This window comes from Daphnia pulicaria, chromosome 9 (genome assembly GCF_021234035.1).
Source record: "Daphnia pulicaria isolate SC F1-1A chromosome 9, SC_F0-13Bv2, whole genome shotgun sequence".
Classification (NCBI taxonomy): Eukaryota; Metazoa; Arthropoda; class Branchiopoda; order Diplostraca; family Daphniidae; genus Daphnia; species Daphnia pulicaria.
The window spans coordinates 2,193,859-2,212,145 of NC_060921.1; the positions used below are offsets into that span (position 1 = coordinate 2,193,859).

The 18,287-nt window shown below is 39.9% G+C and overlaps 4 long non-coding RNA genes across 4 annotated transcripts; 1 reads left to right on the forward strand and 3 right to left on the reverse strand.

The window, feature by feature from the left end:
• Positions 1-11,889: 11,889 nt before the first annotated feature.
• Positions 11,890-12,486, reverse strand: LOC124313632. The gene is made up of 3 exons (XR_006910917.1): positions 12,384-12,486; positions 12,103-12,277; positions 11,890-12,017 (listed from the first exon to the last, which is right to left on the reverse strand). It is a non-coding gene; the product is annotated as an uncharacterized LOC124313632 (long non-coding RNA).
• Positions 12,487-12,982: 496 nt separating this feature from the next.
• On the forward strand, positions 12,983-13,698 carry LOC124313619. Its single transcript, XR_006910893.1, has 3 exons — positions 12,983-13,151; positions 13,211-13,282; positions 13,343-13,698. It is a non-coding gene; the product is annotated as an uncharacterized LOC124313619 (long non-coding RNA).
• Positions 13,699-14,622: 924 nt separating this feature from the next.
• Positions 14,623-15,954, reverse strand: LOC124313543. The gene is made up of 5 exons (XR_006910737.1): positions 15,911-15,954; positions 15,425-15,842; positions 15,191-15,340; positions 14,916-15,056; positions 14,623-14,848 (listed from the first exon to the last, which is right to left on the reverse strand). It is a non-coding gene; the product is annotated as an uncharacterized LOC124313543 (long non-coding RNA).
• A 316-nt stretch (positions 15,955-16,270) lies between these two features.
• Positions 16,271-16,879, reverse strand: LOC124313716. Its single transcript, XR_006911021.1, has 2 exons — positions 16,824-16,879; positions 16,271-16,456 (listed from the first exon to the last, which is right to left on the reverse strand). It is a non-coding gene; the product is annotated as an uncharacterized LOC124313716 (long non-coding RNA).
• Positions 16,880-18,287: the final 1,408 nt, after the last annotated feature.

Below are 18,287 nucleotides of genomic sequence, written 5' to 3' on the forward strand. Positions count from 1 at the left end.
GAATCACCCCGCCCTTTGAAAAGTGGCTTTTTCCTACAATGGATTTTCTTCCCTTTGAAGAGTAGTTCCTCTTCGTTTTGACGCGATAGGCGCTCCATACAATCAGCGGAATCTAAGAGTATTTAAGGGACTAAATAGACGCTGATCAAGTTATTACACTAAGACTTACCTCCGTTTTAGACGAAAGACGTACGAATTCACGTCAACCCCGTTAAGCAAAATGAAACCGTTTTCAACTGTTGCTCCGTTATCAATTTTTAAAAAGATCCTTATCTCGAGTTTTTTCTCGAGATAAGGAAATTTCGGACTTTACAGAGACTTACTTCCGAACGTAACAAGAGACCATTGACGCACATTATTGACATATTGACGCACACGCTTTGGGATTTGACTTGCCTTTCGATTTCATCATTTCATTTCTCGAAGCTACCGAGAAATTAATGAAGTGCATGTTGTGATAGGTTTATGAATTAGCTTTATTTTGACAGTCCTGATATAATAGTTTCTAATGGCGCTACCAACATGTACCGTAAGATTTAGTCTGTTTGACATTAATGACTACACCAGTTTTCTCTGTGGCTAGTCATATGCAGAATCGGCATTTTGGTGCGTGTGGTTTTCCTGCGTACATAATATATGCATACATAATATATACATAATAAGCTGTCCAATATAGATCTAGACTTGCAAAGTTCACTCTTTTATTGCACCTCTTTTATCATTTATTTATTTCTCGTTTTCAATTATCTGTCTCCTCCCTTTTATGAAGTGCGCTTCACTTTCTTAAAACAGAAAAGGTCAAAATGAAAACTCTTTCGACGTTCTATTCCCGGATGTACAACAGCTCGTTGTTAATTCACCCTTCTTGTTAATTAGAACAATTATTCCAATTTCCAATTGATTTACCGAAAATTTTATTTTGTAATTATTTTCCCTGAAGGCCTGAACGGTTCAGTGTAAACTTTGCCGAGGTTACAGTGAATCCTAGCTACCATATAGAAGGAACAAAAACGTTTAGAAAATATTTGCACGACACTCGAGCTTATTGTTTCCAATGCGGTGCATTACGAAAGACTTCCGCATCTTTGAGTGCTGTAGCAATAAGGTCGAAGGTAAGGGGACCATCTAAAGGACATAAATAATCATATGGTTAGACAATCAAAATCAAAACAAATGCCTTATAGATCATCGGCGGAGGTCCTAGTGCGACGATCTTGAAGCGACAAAATGAGGTGTACAAGAAGGTCGGCCAATCGAGAGTTGAAACGTCCAACAAAGATCTTGGGTGTGACTGCAAAGCGGGAGTGGATGGCAGTGGCCTTTCGTCTCATGACCTTCTTCATCATCATATTTTTCCCTTTTCTGGTATGTGGGACTGATTTTGCTGATCTGATGAATGCTAATTTCAAGGTGATCACGTACACTGATTTGTCTTCTTTTTGGTTCTTCCTGTTTAATTACCATAACCAACCTGTCGCGGATGGTTTACATCAGTTTACACTACACGCTTATGGTGCTTGCCTTTCTCTTTTTCGATTGTAGAGCTGTATGGTAAGGTTGTTTTTTTTCTTTTTCTTCCGTTGTAGGGTGACAAAACCAACATCTCTTTCATGAGATGACGATAAAAGAAGCAGCAGCAAGAGTGGACTTGTTAGTCTTTTGTAAGCCTTTGGCTGTGGATACTTTGTCCATCGAGTGCTCAACCAAAGATCGAATTCCACCCAGATATTTTGGCGTAACAAGTATTTTGTACAGGTATTGTATTTTGTATTTTTATTATTTTATTGATTTTTATTTAATTTTTCGCGATTTTACAATTTGTTTACGTATTTTATTTGTAATTTTTAACAGGTATTTTGTACATATATTTTGGCGTAAATAGTGGTTTGGATGCGTCCCTTCGATATAGGCAACAAGTTGGCGGGATTGTTAATATCATTTTCGGGATATCAGGTACCGGCCGACGACCATGATATCGCTGAATGCTTTTGTAATCATGTCATTTCAAAATATTAAGCAAATCGCTAAAAATAACACAATCACCAGCAGTAGAATTTTTTGATTTTGCTGAAACAGAAAAATTTGACTTTTCGTTTAGGTCTACACAATTTTTTTGAAGTGATTTGGCTGTTGCGACAATTATAATAATATTTCATCTTCTTCCAAGAAATTATTGTGGCCGTTCGTCGATTTTTTGATAATTTCTATCGATATCTTAGCTAATTAGAATATTGGTGTCGTCTGCTTCTTCGTTCACCAGTTCCGAAATAAAATGACAAAAGTGTGGTTGTCGTATTAACTCTTGGCGCGAATCTGTATTTAATCGCTTGATGCACACTCATGGTGTTTAGCAGGTAATTAAAACTAAGAATATGAATAGAAAGATAATAAGAGCTAGAATTGAAGAGAAATCTGTTCCAAAGTCAAAGTGTGTGGAATGTTTGTTTCTGGCTACATTTATCAAGTAAACTTCTTCTTAAGGCACGGCAGTTTGTTTGCACAATGTAACTTTTTCTTTTTTTATATAGATTTGAGGCCTGAACCAACCCCTAGCTAGGTATGCCAGTTTTGCTTTTGCTGGACCTGCACCAGCAACAATCTCAACATCATCGCTTGGATGGGTAATGACTTTACTTACTTTTATTTCTCTGATCTGCTTAATTATTTTTTGTAACCCTTTTCTTATTTCCCATTTAGATTTACAGCACAAAGTTTGATTTCAGCATTTCCCTTTTCTTTAAATGTCCTCGTGTATGCCCATGTGAGTGTGGGTATATTCACGAGGACCTCCTTTTCCTATCCCACCTGCTAAATGGAGGTGGTATCAACTCTTCAACGGATGGAGCACCTGTGGATGCTTGGCCGTAATTTCCAGGCTTAAAGGTAGAACACATTCATCTCTATTCTTCCTTTTTGACTGTTTGTTTGCTTTGATTCGTGACATACGGAGTAGGCTACGATTATTCCTGAGGTATGTGATAGACTGGAACTGTTTTTCTCTTGCCGATATTGTTGACTCTCAGTCAGGGTGTATTTTGAAATAACTCGTTTTTTAGAAAGATTGAAGGCCAGGCTTGTTTTGTCCCTCACTACTTTATCAGTTATCTGTGGATAAACAATCGAATTCAAAATTTTTTTTTACTTTATACATACGCGAAGTGCAACTATTAAAAAGTTTTACGACCCGCTACACTGGCATCACCTCCAAGTTTAAAGTTGGTTCTTTACCAAATTAAATTTAACTTCACTATTGGCGTCGACGTGAATCATTTCATAGCATACGATTCGATCCACGATATACTCTGTCGAGACATTGACCTACTTTTCGGACAATTTTGAGAAAAGCAATGAATAGCTGTATTCGTTTTTCTGATCATAACCAAGAGTTCGTTTTTCTTACAGTCTTTTTGAACACGTTTAAACGTAATCTACGCTTACATAGTTGCGAAAAAGGAGTAGAATTGAAATCGGAGGAGTAGAGTCCATCTCGTAAACCCAACATATTTTAAAATATGTTGGTCCTGGTAGAAGTATACTTCTACCAGGACTTGTATTATTCCTCGAAACCTTTTTTTGGCGACGTTTTGTGCTTTGGATCTTTCCACAATTTGCTGTGTCTTTCGACACTCAGAGAGCGATCTAAAATCCTGTCCTGATGAGATAAAATTTATTTTCCGTGTGAATAGAACGGTTTAATTCACTACAATATCGTTTCTTGTATTGGACGAGACAGGAATTTACTCTTTTCTTATGAACGCTCGATCCTCGGGGCTGGAACAATTCAACGTCCATGCGTATTCGTTATTAATTTGATTGTGTCGATCAACAAGCCTCGTTCGCAGTGAAATCTCGTCCGCCTTAATGTAATCATGAATGCCACTCATCATCAGGTCATTTCGAATCTCTTCGATTTTAACTTGACTGTTGTCAATGCTGGCCATTATGTCACCTTGACTTGCGATTTGATCCATAATGTACTTTATTGAGACGTTGACGTACATATCGGACACTCCACGAACAAGGAATGAAGCTTCATTCGCCTTTTCGATCTTTTCTAAGAGATTACCGAATATTTCGTCATCGTCCAAAACGTTTAGGTCTCTTGCGATCACTCTTACAACCTCGATAAGCTCGATAAGGTTTTCTGTAGCTTTGGTAATGAAAACGCCCATATTAGAGTAGAAGTCCTTCAATTTCATCCAATGTGTTCTCAAATTAGTTAGCTCCTCTTCAACTCCTTCTTGCAGGGCTTGTATAACTTCCAGGTTTCTTCTTTTTGCGGTGTTGATTGCTTGCTGGGTTTTTCGAAGACCGAAGAACCAACTCCAATCGCGTCCAACTCTTTCCAATTCCATCTTTTTGTTAGTTTTGGTACCGCGTACTGCCAAGACAAGAGTCTCTGTAATCAGTTCAAGTACCTTTCCGAATTCCCAAAACATCACTTCCCGCAGATACTCTTTACTCTGGTATGCTGCTTCTTTGATGTGCCATATCGATATAGGCAATAAGTTGACGATGTAAAGTTCATTTTGGGACATCAGATACCGGACGGCATCCTTGATATGGCCGGATACGTTGGAATTGTACATCCGGATCTTGTCGATATTAATGTGAGCTTTCAGTAAGGCCAAATAGCCCTGGTGGCCAATTTGAAGTAAAGTCGTCTGGAAACTCTTCGGGTATTTGATGTGCTTGAAACCGCCAATAGGTGTGACCTTGTCGTCGATGGGGAAATCCATTTTCGGATGATGGGACCTGGCGATTAGCCTTTCCAGTCCGCTTATAGCTCTCGGAGCAACAGCTAACAGTTCTCCCCAGTTGTTGTAAGTGGACATCAGTTTTTTAATGTCTCCACTTAGGGAATTTTCGTTGTACGTAAATTTTTCTGCATCTTTGAACTTTTCCTCACAGGTTACTAAAAGAAAACAAATACGATTTATTTGATTTTCTCCATTCATTTAACACCGATAGTAACTAAGTCTGTCCTTATTATTTGCAATTATTTGATATCTACATTTATGCGGCCTCTAGACAGAAATTACAACAGACAACATAATAATCATAATAATGAGAAAACGTAAAAATGTCGCAAATGTAATCATTTCAACTTACGTTCATTAGAATAAAAAGTGTCCAGTATTTGCTCGTGTTGTTTCCAATCCCCTAAAAAATGAACAAGTTATGAATGGGAGACTAATGAGACTATACATTCAGCTGGGTGCTAATCAGTTTTAGGTTGCGCTATACAATCTCTTACGTAGTGATTCTGCAAGGGATGGAAAAGAGAGGCAGATAAAGGCAGCAACAAGTAGAAGCAGTTGGGCACCACCGTTGTGTCGATTCGGTCGAACCATTTCGACGACTAAAGAAACTCGGGGAAGTGCATGAGTATTTAAAGCAACCCAGGTCCATCGTGGCTTTCGACACGCCTACTTCAGACTTGTAGTGGAGAGGGAATTGATTGTGGAGCACTCTAACTAAAAAGAAATACAAATAAATAATAGATTGATTTCTGCCACTTTGACATTGATAAGAATCGCTGACATTGGTGAGTCGTCAAACTGGGAAAACCCAAAAAATATTTATCTCCAGAAGCAAGGATCGATTTCCCGTATTCAGTTATTCTAGATGGGAAGAAATGTTGGGTTATTTATGAACTGTAGATAAATAAGTGTAGTTTATTTTGCTATACATCAGAAGTTACATTTTTTTCACTGCAAATTCTTTGGATAAATTTTAATTGATGTATTCTATCCAAATGAATAATCTGGTTGGCATCGAAAATATTTTCCTTTTTTTAAATATTTTTAATTGTGAATGGAAATCTTCGTGAATTTCAGAATCTGGAAAATCTGGAGAATCTGCTGCAATTTTAGACGAGTGCGAGACGTCAGGACTACCCGGCACAGGCGGCGAGTTACATCGAGACGGGCACCGCTTTTCGCTTGGCCCAAGCGTCGGCAGTGTCTGCACGTCGGCGTCGATTTGCGTCGATTGGATGTTTGGCACCGAAAGTTTTCCGGCTCCAGGTCCCGGATGGACAATTTTCCGGTGTTGCGAGTGCCGAGTTGAGAAAATAGGAAATGGGAGCAAAACAAAGAATAGTTCCTCAATGTTCTGCGTGAAGTGAATGAGGTGGTGGAGCTGTCCACCAGTGGCTATTTGAAGTAGGGAAAGGCTAGCGTGACGCGGGTAAAAACCTACTCTAACCTTTTACTTTGTGCACAGATTTGAGGCCTGAATCCCGGCCTGAAGCAGCTATCATAACCACAAGGTATGCAACTATTGCTTGTGCTTGACTTGTCACACCAATAACAATCTAAGGATCATCTCTTGGGTAATGATATTTTTGTTATTTTTATTTCTGTGACCTGCTAGGTATTTTATTGATGAATGACTTGCATCAATGCATATATTACGTATGGGTAAACCTTAAATTAAAAATATAACTCTCATTTTCAACTTTTCTTTCCTTGTTGTTTCTGTACATATTTTTTATAGCCCATTTTTTATTTTCTGTTGAGATAAACAGCTTCCTGTTCGATTGGAGAAAACAAGTTCTTTCCCTGGGTTTTCATCTGCTTCTTCTTCGTGCACGGCCATGTGAGTGTGGGTGTATCCACGAGGATGGAGGACTTCCTTTTCCCTATCCCGTCTGCTGGATTCAACTCTTCAACGGATGGAGCAACTGTGAATGCCTGACTGCATTTCCCTGGCTTAAAGGTAGGACAAATCTAACTCTATTCTTCCTTTTTGGCTAATGGGTGGCATTCATTATAAGTCGTTAGATAGTACGGAGTAGAATTATTCCCGGCAGTTGACTGGAACGTTTTCTTTAACCAGTTTTTGTTAACCAGTAGTCCGGTACTCAGTTAGGGTTCATAAAATAACTTAAAATACTTGTAGAACGACTGCAGATCACGCTTGTTCTGTTTTATACAACAAAATTAAAAAAGAAAAACAAAACGAAAACATCAGGCAAAGTCCAACGAGAAAATTGTATGACAAGGCGAAAGTAACCCTGCCGCAACACCAGCAGCACCTCCTTTCGATGTTGGTATTTGATTGATTTGAATTGGGTGGGTCATGCAAATCTCGGTGTGCGAGTGGTCATGAAATTCGCATTAAAGTTACATAACAGGCGCCAGGTTGATGAACGAGAGTTCAAATGCGACGTTTATTTTTAGTCGCAGCCGAATCCAATGGAACATTCGCCGTTTCTCATTCGCAATTTTCGTTCATCTTTTGCCCGTGGTTGCGCTCTGGTCGATGGCGTATTCCACGACACAAACCTAATAACATAAAGATGTGGATTCAAAATAATACGAATTAGTTGCTGTAGGTGCATTACTGTAAAGGACGGATTAAATGCTTGGAAGAATTATGTTGTAATTGATTAGGTGCTCTTTTCGAAAAAAAAAACGAATATCTGTTCATATCTTGCCATGGCGTGACTGGAGTGTCAGTCTATATTGCTGCAAATCGGTAAACGGACGAGACATCCACGAGAAATGTTGAACCCGTTTTTCTCCTTCGCCGGTGTAAACGGGGCTCCCAATTCTGAAATAACGTTGAACATATTTATTGTAATTACAAATCAAATCTCACTCCTTTTATATCCGTTTTAGTTTTTAAGTTTTCTTTACCTCAGTTGCCCAGATGATGATTTTTTTATCCAAACTCGCTGATGCGAGAAAGCGCCCGTCGGGTGAAAACGACAGCGAGTACCAAATTCGAATGTTGCCTTAGAATTCTCGTCTTTTCCTTTGCCAGCGGAGTCCAAATGACAATTTGTCCGTTGTCCAATCCACTGTAATAAAAATGAAAATGAAAAATGCGAAATTTATCTCCCCTTTCTCCTTGTCCATTCCTGCCGCGGGAAAAAGGAAATCACTATCCCTTCCTTCAGTCCCAAAGGGTCCGCATCCGCAAATTCATTCAAACTCAATTTAAAATAGGCTATTCGAAGTTCAAAAAAATGCACGCGAAGGTTTTGGGGAAAATATCGCAAAGCAGATGCGAACCTCTTCATTCAATCCCATTTTTCACAATTTCACTCCGTTGATAAACTCACCCAACCAAAATGAATTTGTCGGCTGATTTGCTGGCCGCCTCCACTCCCTCGTCGTCCGTTTGTCCCTCCCCCTCCCTGTTTGGACGCCAAGCCAATTTGAAACAGGTTACGTCTTTCCTCTGTATGGCGTGAATGGTTCGGTCGCTGTCCATTGACCAAATCTACGAAAAAAAAAAGTTTAAGATGGTACGTCCGCAATCCGATGACCAACGACAATTCACCTGAATCCTTCCTCTTGATGAACAAGCGGCCAAACATTTCGTCCTTTCGTCCCATGCCAAATCTTCGATCGTATCCTGATGAAAAAAAAAGAAGAATATCGAATGGGACATGCACATGACATGACATTGGGTAACAAAACTCACTTCCTGGTAACGTGTAAGTTTGAATTGTTTAACGATTTTTGCGGAAGTCGTCGATTCGTCAACTTCCCAAATTTCAATTCTCCCGTATTCGCGTAAGCCGAGAGCTACTCGATTCGCAGAGATCCACTGGACACTCCTGATCCCTCTCCCACTTTCGATTGTGTCGAAATGAAATTGCTGTTGTTCTACAGGGCAGGAATCGAATAAGAAAACAATTCAGGTCTGTGAGAACGGCAACTAATTTGAATTAAAGTCCGAATTTGATTCAGTGACACTGGTGGAGCTGAACATGCTGAACATTTTGTATTCATAGTTCACAGTCGGAGTTTAGCCGCTTGCTTCCCGCTCTGGCTCTTTGAAGTTTGCAGAGATGCCAGAGTCCCGGAGATGCGGACGTTTATTGCATATCTGCAAATGGCAATGTTGCCGGTTCTTATCAAGATGGCGGCTGGCATTCGACACGAGAAACGACAGCATTCAGGAGTGATGGCTTTTCCCGGCTGGTAAATTGTATTTTTGCTTTACGTTCTCCTATAAACACCAGTTAAACTGTAAAAACCGATCTGCTGATGTGAAATCTTTAGAGTCTAGCTTAGAAAGTTTTGGCTAATTGGCTTGCTCTTCCTGAGATTAGGCAATGCGATTTTTTGAAGGAATTGTGCATGTCACATGTTTGATGTGTATTCTAGTCCAGCATGCTAAATGATTGTAAGTAGTTAATAGGTCAGTCAACATTTTAGGGAATTACGTGGTCTGTCTTCATGCTTTACCATTCCGTCACATTTTTTTCATTTTGTATAATGTTTGAAATAATCAACTTACTTTTCACTGTTTCCTCTAGATTCCTGACTGGAGATTTTTGTGGTGTTATGGAAGTGTGGACTACAGAAGCAGATGGCTGATTCAAATGTGTTCTTGCATTTCTTCTGCTGTGGTAAATGTTAGCCTTTTCTAGATCATTACTTAGTCTGTTTTCAATTCTTTTAATTTTTTCCTAGAAAGCTTCTACATGTGCTTTACATTTACATTTGACTTCGATTACTTAAGGTTATTCACCACATAGTTTAACTTTACTCATGTCTTGGTGTAATTTTACACGTTAGATACTACCTGTTCATCTAAAATCTGTTCATCTAAGTAATAAGAAATTTGTCAAATAGGTTTCACCGCCAGGTGAAGTCTGAGGTTCTGCAATGCAGTCTATTGTGCTCATGTTTTTGTTGCAGCCAGCTGATGAATGGTGTGATGAGCTGCTGCATGCAGTCCATCGTGCTGGTGTGGTGAGCTGCTTCTATCCAGTCTGTGGTGATGGTGTTATCCTGAAATGAAATGGCTCTAGATTCCTGACAAGATTTTGGATTGTGGTGTTTGTGGTAGAAATGAGGACTACAGATGGATATGCTTCGATGAGCATATTCAGTCAGGATTTGCCTAATAAGATGTGTTCTTGTTTGTGTTTGATTGTAGAAAAATTTCATTTTCAGAGAATTGTCATGGTGTTGTTAATAACAGTTAGCGTCGCTCGTTAGTTATGGGGAGAATGTGTTCTTTTGCAATGTGTTTCAGAGGTTTTTCGGTTTTGGGTATAGATTCTAACAGATATAAAATATATTTTGTCTGCCTCAATAGTAGAACTGATTGCATACTGATATCATGGTATCCTCATTCCTATACACATGATTGTGCGTTTGATTTTACGGTGGGGTTTGATTGTTTAGTGAATAATAAATAACATTTATATTAATTTATGAAATTGCTTATATTGTCCCACCTCCACCCACAATTCCTTCACTTTTTAAAAACATAACATAAATACATACACATATACACACATACAATTAGCTAACCTGTTGGCTGCCACGCCGTACAACCCGTAGGTTGTTTTCTACTCTCTACGGGCCATGTCTGAAGGATCCATGACCAAGGTTGGACTTGCCATTGCTGACAAGTCCGGGTTGACACGGTGACAAGGGAGGATGGAATGCACGGCTTTAGGAGGCCTCTAGGAGGCCCGTGCTAAGGAGCTAGGGGAGAACAAAGGCGTGGCAGCCAACGGCTTAACTAACACATAACGAAACAATACCAACAATACGATGATCCGCGTTGATGACGAATCTTGGTGCCGGTCGCGATGATCCACGTTGACGACGAGTCTCGGAATTCCATCTTCTTGATATCTCATCTGCATTACCTGAATAAAGACAACAAAATTCTTAGATGCCAAAAAAAGTTACATAATAGTCACATAGTACATATAGGTACATTGGTCTGTTTTTTTTTTGCTAAAAACTTTAAAGGCCCGCTTTAAATTGCTTAAAATCTACCTAACAATATTGAGAACTGTACAAATAACAAAGCTTACTTGCTAGTAAAAAAAAAAAAATCCGAAAGTATACCGGAAGTAACCACAGCGCCTTAACCTTTGAGCTGTCGTCAAATTAAACCACATATTCGTGATCTCCATGAAATTTGGGGTCGATTAGGTGTGATTTAAACGAAATCCAAAATTTTGCCAAAATCGAGAATTTTCCTGAACTATAGTTCAGGAAAATTTTCGAAACCGGAAGTACGAAAACGTAAAAATAAAAACATGAACTTTACCACAAATTTAACGAGGATCACGAATATGTGGTTTGTTTGTGCGTCGAATGAATATTTACTGAACTACTGACTGAAATAAGAAAACCGGAAGTAGAAAGAAAAAGCAAAAATCGATAATTTAACAAGTGAGCTTTGTTGGCGGAATAGATATCGTCAGTTACCACTAAAAATTTCACACAATAACTGCCGATAAATGTTTAAAGAGATGTGCAAAGTAACTAAAGCTGACTGTTTTGACAGCTGAACATTATCGAAAAGCCATCTAGCGTTAGAAAAAAGAAACGTCTAATAATACTTTGCGCGCAAGAAGGCCCTGATTTTGGAATTACTACATAGACATAGAGTTTACCGCAAGTAGATCGCTAGTAGATAATCTAAGAAAATAAGTCAATTGTCGGGTACCTGGGCATAATTCGGTGAAGAGTGACAGGCGGACTGAAGCGACTGGTCTAACTCGGTAGTGAAGTACGATAAATTGTTTAGCAGCATAATAAGCAAAGAAGCTAGATGAGTGTGGGTAGCGAAGATAAGGATGGAGCAGAGAGTTGGTAGAAGTCACTCTTCTGTAATGGACAAAGGCCAGCATCAAGGATCTCTGTTCCAGGACCACACAATTCCAATAAAGAAACTGCGTTGTAGATTGACATCGGCGGCTGATTTGCGAAATCCAAGGGATCCAATGGCATACCACACAACCTATGAATTCCTAAAGCAAAGAACAGAAAAAGGTTTTAACATTGCAGTGACTCCAGTGAGGCCCATAAATACCCACGACCAAGGTGGAATCCAAAGTTAATTACATGATAAATCAAGAACATAGAAGCACACTTTTATCTCAATTTGTTGTAAGCTTTTTTCTGTTGTTTAGGCTCGTTTCTTATAGCTGTGAAGTGGGAGATGCAGAAAAAATGGCAGCAATACAATTTCATGACGCAACAACCCCACCAAGTGTTTAAAGGTGTAAGGCAAGAAGGAACCTGTTAATCAATTGGGTGTGAATTTTGAGATTATTTTATTGCATTGATGGATGATGAGGTATCAAAATCGGAAGGTTATGCTTACCTGTAACCGTATATGCAATGCCACAACTTTTGGGCATAACAGCTTGCAGTTTTGTCTAAGATGTGAGAGGATGATGCAGATGAAGCTGAGCGTGTGAGTCATAGAAGGGTTGAGCAATTGGTTTTTTTAAATGGAGTCCAAATTTAATCTGATGACTAGACGGCAGGTACATATTCTAGAATTCCAAGTACAATAAGTACACAATTAGTCAATTGGTCAAGTACACAGTGAGTGATAGAAAATTTTCTACTATGTAATTAGAATAATAACAATAAGCTTACATGTAAATAATTGGTTGATTTTGTGCAGTAAAACAGGAAAATTCGAAAACAGATGATGACAAAACTCTTCACACATTTCGCCATTTTAAAAACAATTTCAATACCATCTAGCGGCAGACTGGACAATCGTCTTAATTGTTAAAAACAACCGCTAGATGATGCCAGTGCTTCATGCAGACGAGACGATTGTCCCAAGCTCCCAAAGGAAGAAGCTGACAGAGTGACAGCTGAAATGTGGAAAATCGAAAGAATTCGAAAAGTGAAATCAATATTCAGCATAAGTTACCATGTTTGAAACTGAAAAACTAACTTGACTTGGTAGTATGTTAACTAAATGTTTCATGCATATTTACCAGTCCATTTGTCATCATTTGCCACGTAATGACGACCATTGTTGAAGCTGGCCAGGAATTCTAATAAGCTGTCATCAATCCTGCAGCTGTAGTGTGCCCATACTAAAAATGGAATAAAAATTGTAATACCACAGCTATCTTACAAATTTTCTGTTCTTGTCTTTCAGATAAATGTTTTGTAAATGGTGAATCTCAAATCCAAGAACTTTGAGTCGTCATTTCACTTTCTTTTTTTCTGAATTTAATAATGGTGAGCTGCAGTTTGAACACTAAATAACATTTTCTACATCTACAATTCATTGTGTTTGTCTTGAGGTTTTTGTTTGATTTTTCTAGGTGATAAATTGCAAGTTCTTACCTGAGCAGCTGAGCTCTTCCTTTAGAACTGTGGTTCCTTTCAATTGATTCATTTGAGGTATTGATTTCTGTCACTGCAATCTTGTTTTAAAATTGACATCTAAATAATCTTTTTAGTTTAATCCCTTGCCGCTGTTCCAGACCTTATCCACTAGTGGAATATGCAGAGAGATGTTGAACTTATTCCAGGTATCTTCTCAAAATCTTGTTTTTACTGCATTCTTAGTTAATTATTTTATTAAATTTCAGGTTAACCCTTCGCCCTTGTGCTACAATTTTAAGATTTTGACGGTAACAGAAGAGCTTGCTTTCGATCAATATCAATAAATTAGGTAGATGTAGATAACTTACAGGTGCATAAGTGCATTTCTGGGCTCCCTTCTTTTCTGTGGCCCCGTTTCCCTAACTAACCACTAACCAACGCCCGCCGGACACCCACCCGCTGTGAAACCAGGAGGATGAGGAGGGCTCTAGTCGAATGGCGACTTGGAAGGTGCATGATCCTTTAGGAGGGTCATGAGTCCAACCAGGAAGATTACTATGACTAATTAGTCCCTAGTAAAACTTGCTTCGAATTTTTCTTTCTTCTTCCTTGTCCAGGTAATCACCGTGGGCACAGTTGATCAAGTCAGAGTTTTCCCCTGTCTGGATTGATTATATGTGGCAATTTAAGTAACAAATGAGAAAAGTGTGGAAATTTGTGTTAGGTAGTTATTTATGTACGATTTATTTGATGTTGGAGTATCTGTTAATAATGTGTACGAACGAAATAGATTTGTTTTGTAATAGTTAATTAAATTACGGCATGTTTTAAATAAAAATATTTAGTAATAATGGATATGATGTAATAAAAATTCATAAATATGTATAGTTTCACTTTGAATTAATTATGAATGTGGTGTAAGGAATATTTTTGGTATGAGGAGGTTTTAATTATTTGACGGTTAATGGTTAGAAACTGATATTCTACTTACCACGTCATTTTCTCTGTTAACACAAAACTTTTATTTTATCTACCAACCACTCAACTTCCCCCTCGTTTCTCCAATCGCGAAACAATGTTTATTATTTGTTCGACATAAACAGTTTAAACACTCCCATATTTCAATTCCTCCTCATCATACAAACGGTAATCTGCAGACACAAAGAAAATTAACAAAATATTGGTTGCATCTTCCGTAACAAGAAACAGCCACAGGTTAACTTCAATGCAAAAAATTCTTTCACCAGCTTAGGCTGCAACAATATGCCACATCGGATAGCAACTACGGAAAGTTAACCGTAATAAACGGAAAAAAAAAGTATATGACAGAAGAGTAATAATTTGACTCAATCATCGGTTTCCATTGCCATTCCCAAATCTGAATCAGAATTACAAACCTTGTAATTCCTGTACAAATTTGGAACTGCCATTAGAAACCGATGATATTGAGTCAAAAGAAGAAGTCATCGCTGCTGCTCAAGTCGATCATAATCCGCTTAACAAGTTCTGTAAAATAAGATAAATCTAAAAATAAAAACGCCTTAAACATGAGACTGAACATTTTAAACTGGGACTAACTCTAACTCGAGCCGAAGAAGAGTAAATTAAAATAGTAAAAGCGGCCATGGGATCGCATTCAGCCATGCCTCGCTCTGCCGCACAGATGACGTCCGTCACCGTTTCAGCTGACAGCCAGCGAAAGGCCATAACTTTCACCGGGTCGGCCGGGTCAAAATGGGCAACGGCTCTTGCGTATCCGGATCCACTTCAGTCTGGAAAATACCCCAAAAAGAATTACAGCAAAATTCAACATAGAAAAAAGATAATTTTTTAAATTACCCTCAAAGTCAGGAGAATGGAAAGGAATTTCCGCCTATCACCGACAACCATAGCGTGACTGACAATGGGCAATTCCGCTTTAATGTCATCTTCAATGAGAACCGGAGCCACGTTTTCGCCTCCAGCCGTAATGAGAATTTCCTGCGATTGCCGCCGCCACACGTTGAAATAAAAGAAAAAGGAAACAAAGTGTTAATAATCAACACGAAGAAAAATAGAAAAAAAAAAAGATTTGCGCAACGTGATGGATGAGGTGTGGAAATGTATCTACATACTTAAATACGGCCAGTGATGTAGACGAAGCCAAACTTGTCGGTATGACCAACATCACCCGTGCTCAGATAGCCGTCAGCGTCCACAACAGACGAAGTGTTGCCAGGGTCATTCAAGTAACCCATAAACACATGCCGTCCGCCCATCAGAATCTGAACAAAACAATAACAAACCGTGAAAATACATTCTAAAACATAATATTTTCTTTAAAAAAAAATGTTGAAATAATATCAGACCTCTCCATTGCCGTCCTTGTCCGGGTTAGCAATTTTCGTGAGGCAGCCCGGTACCGATTTTCCAGCGCTGTTGAGCTGGTAACCTTTCGTGATGTTGTTGATGGAGTGCAGTCCCGTCGACTCGCTCATTCCATAGACCTGCACCGGGTAAGAGAAACATAAAAACCATAAAAAGAAAAATCTCAAAATGCTCTCCCTGCCCCATGTTGTTGTTGTTGCAAGTCACAATAATACGTTACTTATGCCACATACCTCCAAGATGGGAATATCCAGACTCGTAAAATATTCGGCCACTTCTTTGGAGAGAGGCGCGGCACCCGACAAGATCACTCGGGCCTTATCCAAACCCAATCCTTCACGCACTTTTTTGAAGACCAGCGCATTAGCAAGCGCGAATCCAAACGGTTTCGAAGACCTCCTGCGTGTTACAGATAAATAATTTTAGTTCTTCCGACTTGATTTAGTTGTAAAAATAAAAATCGTTACCCTTCCATTCGGCGTCGGTTATAAGACAATCCAACGCTCTTTGAAATGCGGCGTTGGCCAAATTTTGGTGAGCCAAGTCATAACCATGGCACAACAAATTTACCAAGGGGCGCACTCGCACAACAATGCCATTCCTGTGGCATATCTTCGTTGTGGCGGCGCCATTCTCAATTCGGGCAACCTACTGGCGGATATCGTCAAGAATGAAGCTGTGTTGGTGGCTTGTGCTCCCGAGGATGAGCCGGCTACCACCTCCAACAGCACTTGCAGCAGCAACATGCCGTTTTCTTTTGGCCGACCTGCGCTGCGCGAATTGTTGCAGGGCGTCGAGCCCGGCGGCCAGATAAACCGGGACGGACGCAACGCCGTTCGCGACCGCACCGCCGAGAGTAATTCGCATCCGCACAAGTACGTGCTTCGACAGCAGAAGCCCTCCCAGGCGAACAAGGCAACGCTTGATTGATTCAAATACAAAGCCCGTCCAGTGTACTAGATAAGGTTGATCTACCAGTACCCAGGTACCACGCAAAGGGATGGACGAGGAGTCTGACGGAAAAATAACGAAAAGAGAAAACAAAGTTAATAGGAATGAAAAGGAGGTTGTTAGTCGGAAGTGTGGAAAAAGAAAAAGCCACTGCAAAGAAGAACAAGAGAAAAACGACAGAAAAGGAGGCAAACGGGGCAGTGAGTTTGTGTGGCTAACATGTGGCGATGGCGGTTGGCCTCTGAAGAAACACTCTGAGTTAAGGCTGTTTTTCCTAGCCGTGGCTGCGGCCACTGTATTTTTGGCCCAGCCCACAACAACACAACAACACACGACGATTATCCCCGGCCAAGCAGGTATTTTTTTTTTTTCGTTTGAGAGAAATCAACACTTCAGAAAGAAAAAGAAAACACACTAACACTATGTTACCTTGGCTTGGTCCAGCTGGTCCCGAAACTGCTGAACTGTTTTCTCTCTTCGGCCAGCCATTTTTTAAGCTTACAATCGTTCTCGATAACTTCTAAACTGAAATGGCAGTTTGCTGCTGGTTGGCGTTCTTTTTCGACTTCCTATTTCATCAATCGAATGATATTTAGCAATTAATTATAAAACCAACAGTTAAATTCAACCAACCTGTAATAGAGGATCTTTTTCTCTTGCTGAAAGAAATCCAATTCGGGCAAGTGTTTGGACATCCACTTCATATGTTTGTTGTTGTTGCTGGGCTTCCTACTTCTGGGATTGATCCATCCCAAACTCTTCATCTTGTTTCACGGTCAGCAAATCAGATTCGATTTGAGTCGGCTTCACTTTCCAAGACTTCAGCTTCAGCAAGACTTCAACTTCTTCGCGACTGTGGAGTCGGTTGGGCAACTCTTCCGTCTGTGAGAGGACCGTCTTGTTATGGAGTACTTGAGCCTGAGCTTTCGACTTCGGAATGTGGCGGGAGGAGGAAAAAAAAGGGAAAAACAGCTGAGACAAACGAGACTGGCAAAAGGTGATAAGAAAAAAAGAAATATACCCGTGAAGCAAGCGTTGCCTTGTTCGCCTGGGAGGGCTTCTGCTGTCGAAGCACGTACTTGTGCGGATGCGAATTACTCTCGGCGGTGCGGTCGCGAACGGCTTTGCGTCCGTCCCGGTTTATCTGGCCGCCGGGCTCGACGCCCTGCAACAATTCGCGCAGCGCAGGTCGGCCAAAAGAAAACGGCATGTTGCTGCTGCAAGTGCTGTTGGAGGTGGTAGCCGGCTCATCCTCGGGAGCACAAGCCACCAACACAGCTTCATTCTTGACGACATCCGCCAGTAGGTTGCCCGAATTGAGAATGGCGCCGCCACAACGAAGATATGCCACAGGAATGGCATTGTTGTGCGAGTGCGCCCCTTGGTAAATTTGTTGTGCCATGGTTATGACTTGGCTCACCAAAATTTTGCCATCCCTGCATGACACCACCACGCGATCGGATCCAATGCACATTTCCACCCCAATGCCTTAACCTGTAAAAAAGAAAACAAAAGAAATTGACTTTACACGAAGAAAGAACATACAGAAAGAACATAAGAGGAAAAAGTAAAAAAAAAAAATTAAATAAAAAAATTAAATTTGAGTTGCGGACCCCTTGGCTTGGCCATGCTTTAAATGATTACTTTGTACGAGCATACAGTCTCTGGGCACCTGCAGAGCGAACTGCATTCCCTATCATTCTTTCTGCAGCCGCATCTAAGTTCGTTCATATTTTGATCAATCATAGATCAATCCGGATGATTTGATCGCACTCGAAAATGTAACTTGCGCGTTCCTATCCGTTGAAAATAAAAAGAAGAAAAATCTGTTTTTTCTTCTTCTTCTTTTCCCCCTATTTATTGCATTGCACACGACATGAAATAAGCCAAGCA